The 7,867-nt window shown below is 31.3% G+C and overlaps 2 long non-coding RNA genes across 2 annotated transcripts; both read left to right on the plus strand.

The window, feature by feature from the left end:
- Nucleotides 1-4,360: 4,360 nt before the first annotated feature.
- Nucleotides 4,361-5,656, plus strand: LOC136804127 (uncharacterized). The gene is made up of 3 exons (XR_010846242.1): nt 4,361-4,511; nt 5,018-5,141; nt 5,585-5,656. It is a non-coding gene; the product is annotated as an uncharacterized lncRNA (long non-coding RNA).
- A 977-nt stretch (nt 5,657-6,633) lies between these two features.
- LOC136804128 (uncharacterized) lies at nt 6,634-7,749 on the plus strand. Its single transcript, XR_010846243.1, has 3 exons — nt 6,634-6,703; nt 7,053-7,137; nt 7,511-7,749. It is a non-coding gene; the product is annotated as an uncharacterized lncRNA (long non-coding RNA).
- Nucleotides 7,750-7,867: the final 118 nt, after the last annotated feature.

The following is a 7,867-nucleotide window of genomic DNA, read 5'->3' on the forward strand; positions in this document are numbered from 1 at the left end:
ATAAATGGTTCTACTTTGATATTTACGAAACAAAATACTTATATATAAACGGTAATAAACGAATAAAACGCTAGACTGTGATGGTAGTATTTCTAATGAGGAGTGTGCTGGTCCTACATTCATGTCATGCTGCCATATTTGGCCCCATATTTAGTTTGATTTTACTTAACAGACTTAACAAAGAAATTAATTTTTCGGGCTTTTCTTTAATTAGTGGATGAATTAATTAATTAAATTAATTGGCTTTTCAATAATTAATTACTCAAATCGAATACATTACACAATTGATACATCACTTAATTGATTGATAAAAAATTTGTGATTTTGGATGGATGTGATTTTTTGCTTTTGCTATGTATGATATTTGCGTGTTTTAATTCTTTTGTTTCTTTTAAGATTTTTACACGTTTTTATAAGAACTAAATAAGAGCCTTTGCATTTGAGCCTAAAAAATATTTATTTTTTGGCATTTTATGAGTATTTTTATTATGTTATTTTTACTAAGGATTTACATGCTTTAGAGTTTCCCAAGACTCATGTTCTTATATGCTTTGTTCTTGTAGAAAAAACAACGTGTACAGTATACTACATTCATACATAATCTTTTGATGTGCTTATAAATTTGTTAAAAAGGCGGTCGGTTGATTGGGTTTTTTCTTGCTACCGCTGACAAAAATTAGATAAATAGATTTGTTTTTCTGCACGTGGTGAAAATCGTGAAGTGAAGATCTTTTTTTGGGTATATTTAATGACAGCTTCCCAATTTTTAACCGAATCCTATCAGCGGTTAAAATATAGATGCCGGTCAGATGGTTTTATTCACAAGGGTGTTAGGTTCTTACTCCTGCGAATATTTTTAGTTTAGAGAATATTTACATTATCATCAATAGTAGCAAAATTAAGTTGTATTATCTTTTTTATCAATGTAAATACTATGTTACAAAAAAAATTAGTATTGAGATCCTTTATAACAGATTATGCTATGGGTCCTCATCCGAATTTTATTGTTAAGAATTTGAGTCGTACAACATTGCGGTCCTTCTTTCACCCGTGTTTATATTGTCACATTTATTCTTTGAAAACAGGGCCGATCGACAATTATTTTCGGCCATGCATTAAAAGAATGATCAATTATAACAATTGAAATTTAACAAGATGACAGTGTAAAAAAATATTCTTTGAAGTCCCCGTTCTAATTTCCCAATTATTACACCAATAATATAATAATGAATGAAATAAAATTTTCAACGGCTGAAACTTAAAACGTCATCATTTTAAATTCAATTGACAATGAAAAAAAACATCTCTAAGTAATCGATCGTTAAGACACATATCAATAACTTAAAATCTTGACCGGACAGGTGAATTTACGGACAGTAAGGTTAAATTAAAAGGTTAACGAAAAGGTTAAATCATTTTAGAGCCAAATTTTCGGGAATGTTCACAGCCACAGATCTGTAAATCCCGAAGGGCTAGATTCGCGGCTTTTATCGAAATATGAAGCCTAGGTTTGGAAGGATTTCCTACCAAAGTCACGTGACTAAAAAATGCAATTTCACCGGTTTGAGAGATGTGAAATAGCGTTTGCCGCCTACTTTTTTTGATCTCGCGCTCCGAAAAAAACAATTAAAATGCTAGATCCTATCCATCGGCACGAAATTTAAAAAGTCAAATTTTTGCTTCACTTTTTTTGCTGGAGAAAGCTTAAAAATGCCTATCTAGCCCTTCGGGCTTTACAGATATCTGTGTTCACACATAGTTCACAGCCCGTCTTAATTTTTTGTATCCTGCTCAGCTGCTGCTCACCACGTGTTCCAAGTCAACTCGACAAACATAATAATTACTGAGTGACGTCAAAATATTTAGCAATCTTCAGAAAGGTGTCAAGATGATAGGAGCAAATCGAAGCAAACAAGTGTAATTGACATCTATTTTTATTGTTACCTAGGTAACAAATATTTTAATTGTTTCGAAAAAAATGTTAATTATGCCTGACGTAAGAAACAAATATATAATTTATGTCAAAATTTCGGATAATAAATTACAAAATACAATGAGCCTTTTGTTTAAAAATCAATGCTCGAATTTGAATGTAAAATGATCGGGGTGTTATAGTGCTTGAAATATATAGTTGACATTGACATTGACAAACGGCGGTCAATTTTACGTGAACCCCCGTTTCTGTTCGTGATCAGTAAAGGGGTGAAATCTTGTATCAAAATTTTTTGGAGCACGTGTGTTCAAGTTTGAATTGTTGGTTGTGGTGCTAGTTGTCTTTAAAAACCTTAAAATGGATTTCCTAGAAGAAGAAAAGCTTTATAAAGTTATGGAAACAGATTTAAATGACAAAATTCCATCAAACTTGGATAAGGTATGTTTATGTTGACTTTTGATATTCTGTACTTTATTATAGGATTAGCTACATATAGGGGTGTAGGAGGTTTTTGATTTCCAAAATACCGAAAATTTTGCCTCGATTTCCAAAATTTAGACCAGTAATAAATCACGTCGTTGTATTTCACTTCAGCTTCGCCTGCCCAAGTGCACTAAGTGCGCTGAATACAAGGATGAACGACTCTTAAATTTAGATTCTAAAGAAACTTTTTCTTTCAAAAAGCGTTGTTTTATTTTTCAACAAAAATAAAAAAATATTTTAAGAAATCTATCCAACTTTTTTGGCTAAATGATATTTCACATAATAAAAACAATAAATAAATACTCGACATTTTATGATTCATTCGAAGGAGAATGAAAAACTGATAAAATTTCACAACGTATATATCTGAAAATGACGTCATAAACAATGACGTTATCGAGAAAAAAAATAGATCAAAATTTAAAATTTTTGGGATCATTCGAGGGAAATCCTTCCAAGAAACAAAAAGTTTTACTACGAAAAAGCTTGAATATCATTTTAAAAGACACTATAACTATAAGCCAAAACGATGTTACTTGGTTACTATGGTTACACTTTTACATTTATTTTTCGCGCGCTTTTCATAAAAGAAAATGGCGGAAAATGGAAAAAATGAAATAGGAGACTTCAACCTGAGTAAATTTTTGTTAGATAGATAATTAATATATAACAAAACAACGCTCTATATGCTAAAAATCTCTAATTTGCTTTTAACTTTTTTTATGGCTCAGTTAGTTTAATCTGTTTTCTTCAACTTTTTTATCTTTCTTCCAGCTATGTACCTTACTGGCAAAGACAATGAAACAAGAAAAAGTTACAATTCTGCTCTCATTGATATCACTGTTTTCTCTGGCATTGGGACATGGGTCGCTAGATGTCAACTCTTCTGGATGGAAAGAGAACATCCAAGTTTGGATATCTGTCTGTGTATACACAGGTAAAGAAATTCAAAATCCTTCACACTTATTTTAATCACATATATTTTGAACTTAATCTATTTAGCCGTCATCAATTCAGACAATAATTGGGGTTAAATAAAAATTCAATGGGCTATTCCATTTTTAAACCATACCATACTATAAGTTGGTCTAATTTCTACATGATTTCCCTTCTAATTTCAACACCCCTTCTTTAGAAGATGAAAGAATAGATTGACTATCACTATAATGGAAACTACTTTTCTTTTCTTAGCAAATAGAGTAGTCCAGGATCAGCTCAACTACTTTTGGCCTTTGATAATCTGATGGTGGAAAAAGTAGAACGCCATCAGTATATCAAGAAGCGAAATACTTACTATACAGACTCTCTGACTACAAATAGTGGGGAAAATCTTTTGTCTATAAATGCTGATCCTTAACTTCCTTCTCTAAAGTCAAGGGTAGCTTTTGTGCACCTCAAATTCATCATTTCTCATATTTTCTAATTCTAATCTTGTTTCCTTTGTAAAAAGGACGTGGAAAATCAATCATTTATAACTTCTTGGAAGAAGTCATCGAAAAGGTTCAAGAAAAGCTTGAAGAAAACAGTCAATTTAACAACACAAGGAAATCTAAAGATCTGACAATGCCACCTTGTACATGGGTAAGTTTTTTATGTATAATAAAGTCTAAAGACCTTCGATTACACACTCTTAATAGCTAATATGATTAATTATGTATTTTTTTACAATGACACAATTATTACCAGAAACAGTTTGACTAATTAATACATGCTTTTCACTTTTCCCCATCAGAATAATAAAAATAAGTTGAGCTCCAGTTTCTAGACTATTATTGATTTCAATAATGAATTGACATTTACTTTTAGAAGATGGACCCCTCAGGGAAGCCGAAATAGCTTGGCTCTAATAGGGATTGTTATTAATTTTTAATGTAAGGTGATAACAACCTAAAATTTATAAAAAAAATTCAAATTTTTCAGGAGAAATATGGGGAGGTGTTGGCATCCAATGGTGGAAGAATTTTGTGTGTTTATGATGAATTAACTTCATTTTTATCATCCTCTAACATATTTACCCCTGGACGAAAGGTTGCTGATCCTAATCAGGCCAGTTTTCTAAGCTTGTTCAATGGATCAAACAGGAAAAGGGAGACAAGTAAGAAATTATTGAATAAATATTTGATTGTTACAAAATCTAAACTGAAACTATAGTTTTGACAATTTTTTTCTAAAAAATAAACTTTTCTTGGGTACTTTTCATTGGTATAGTCAGTATTAGAAAGCCCAGTGCTGCAAATAAGGAATTTCAAGTTGGCCGGTGATTACTCAATCAGAAAGCACTAACAATGAAACCATCAAAATTTCACGAGAAGAAGAAGAAACACACATATTAGCTTAAAAATTACCGGTAATTACCAGTCACCGGCCGTTATTTGCAGCACTGAAGCCTATTTTTATTTCTGAGTTGCAAAATAATAGCTCGTTTTGTGACATCATTTTTTGTATGCTTAATAGGTTTTTTATAATTTAGTTGCAAAACATTTGGAGGTATTGTTTTTATGCCCGAAAGAACTTTCACTAAATCTATGCAAAGGACAATCAGATGGTTAATGAGATTTAAGGAAAAAGTGAATTCTACTTTGTATTTTTCTCGCTTTTCAGTTGCAGGAAATGCAAATTATCATATGAACAGAACTAACGTGTCAATAATGAGCTTTACACAGCCGGAAAATGCTGTTGAAATGATCAGTGACCCATATAGCATCAAGAATGGCTTTGGAAGCAGGTAATACTTATATTATGTTTATATTTTCATATGGCACCTCTCAGATCTACTCAATAATACCATCCAAATTTTTGAAATCATATTTGCATTTACAGGAAAAAAGATTTTTTCTCTGCTATGACAAAAATTTGTTTTGGACATATATTACACCAATCCGTCTGAATATTTTATGGATTTCTCTCCTTGTTAGAAAGAATTCATTGTTAGCTTATGAGAAGTTTGTTATTTTTATACGCATAATTAAGACCTTTTTGTATTTTCCAAAGGTATTCCATAGTTTATTTTTCTCAACAAAAAAAAACAAAAGAAACAAATTCTCTCTAATTTTGCCAAAAGGTATCGACCTTAGCAATTTTCTTATCCTAAAATAGGACTATTCCTCTCAAAGTAACTCTGAAACAGATTTACAGATTACCTCTATAATGTTATAACCTTTTTCTCAGATTCCTCTGGTACTTCCCAAGACCAAAGTTTGCACTCTTTGACGAGCTTAAAATATCCTGTGAAGATCAAGCAACAAAATCAAATCTTGTGAATATACTGGGTGAGGAAATTAGCGTTTTACCTATATTGCTTCTTTTCAACTTGTGAATTTTGGCATAGTGTTTAATTTCATACTTCTCATCATAGTTGTCCCTAGAACAAGTGCTACTCAGTATGGGGCCAATCCTTAGGATCTGTGACATCTTTTATGGTCTGTGAGCAGGTTTTCTTTGTTAGAGAGTAGAAAGGATCCGGATTTTGAAACTTTATTTAGAAGTGCCATCGAAGTAGGCAGAACTAATATATTTATGTATGAGATTGACGTTACAGGCCAAATTTGAAAAACATAAATTATTTGCAATTTGCATTGCTTAAAAATTCATCTTCTTAAACCTTCAATTTCAGTTGACGCTTTAACCAACATTTACGAATCTGGAGAGAACCTTGTTACCGTTTCTGGCGAAAAACTTATTCGAACAAAAGCTGTACCAAAAGCTTTTCAACTCTCTGATGAAGCTCAACAAGCTTTCAAGATGAATTATGACAAGTTTGAACAAATATGCAAAAACAATTTGAAAAACAGGTTTTTGACAGGTAAATAATTTGACTTACTTCAATCCTTTGACAAATTGTTAGATTGTAATGGTAACCAGAATGGTAACAGGGATGATTCAACAACCTACTGAATTTCCCATGAAAAAAAATTTCTTGCACATTTTGTCATAACTTTTACATTCTGATTTTTAAAATCTGAAAAATTTTGCAATATAGTTATAAACTAAACCATTCATAAAATGTCTCACTCTGAATTGTATTATGTATTTTGCCTTGTAATTTATTGTAGTTATCAAATTCAAAGCTAAGCAATACTTAAAGATCAAAAATCTTCTTATCCTTGCACTTTTTACTCTAATTAGTGAATACTCTTGATACCAGGTTTGTACAGCAGAGGCAACTCCCAGATATTACGCATGGCTTGCATAATAGAACTCATGAATGGTGAGATGGGTCAGCATGTGGAAAATGATCCAAATCTCTGGCTCAATAATCATCTGAACAATAATGTCAGAGGGGAACAAGTAAGATATAACTTGTTATTGCCTAAAGTTTGTTATCTATATTCAAAGACATCAGAATTTCTGTCCAACTATATTCACTCTGTATTCAGAGGATATATATATACTCAAAATAATTTAACTAATTTCTTATAATATTGAATTTAATTGAAATCAAAAACTAAGAATTAAATACTTTTACAGATAAAGATCTCTCTTTCTCTGTCCATCAGAGAAAAAAGGAGCAAAGAGTCTACATATTTGTCTAAATCTGAAAACTCTTTGTTTTAAAACAATTTTTCTTGTAAAATTTGTGCTTGTACTGTACATTTCAATCCTTTTTTGAGAGAGCTCGTTTTATTTTCGACTTTAGGAAACTTATGATGCTGACTGTGTGGTGTCGAGACGAAGTATGGAATTGGCTACAGAATTAACTACCATGTCTTTTAATCAACAAAGTAAATATATTTTTTGGTTTAGTTAAGATTAAAATCAAATCTTCTAAACCAGCTTCCCTATAACATAATTTTTAATTCATGCATTTAATCAAAATAGTTAACTTTGGTTGAGAGCGAAGTATTCTTTTGCCAAAATTAATGACAGAATATTTTTAATCCTTAGTTTTTAAACAAGGACTTCAAAAATGAAATGTTTAAGCTTTTTGATACTGCTCTAGTCTAATTCTTATAATCGAACAACTTGTACATCATTGTCAAAATGAGTATATATTGGATGTATAACTATTGGGGTATTCTAATGATGTGCCTAATTTTCACCCTTATATTTTTATAAAAGCTAGTTTTAAAAATTGAACATTACTTTTTCTTACAGGGCTCATTAACTCTGAACAGTTACAAAACGATTCACGAAACAAAGAGAATGACATAATTGGGAAGCGTAGCATTTTAAATACTCCGGGCAAGCTCGTGTCTGTAAAGCATCTTGTCAGACTTGGATTAAACAGAAACATCAAAGGATCTGAAACACTCAAGAAATTCCATGACCGCTTGGTAGAAGAACTTGCCGCAGAAAAGTTTGGAAAGGTAGTGAACAGATTAGCTGGCAATAATCAAAATGTAAGTTATTCATTTAGATTAAACAAATTTTTTCAAGATGCCATTTTATGAAAGTCAAACTTTATTCTGTACAAGGTGCAGAGGTAGGATATAAATTTCAAAGCTCAATGTT

Source organism: Clytia hemisphaerica, unplaced genomic scaffold (assembly GCF_902728285.1).
Source record: "Clytia hemisphaerica strain Z4C2 unplaced genomic scaffold, Clytia hemisphaerica genome assembly, whole genome shotgun sequence".
Lineage (NCBI taxonomy): Eukaryota > Metazoa > Cnidaria > Hydrozoa > Leptothecata > Clytiidae > Clytia > Clytia hemisphaerica.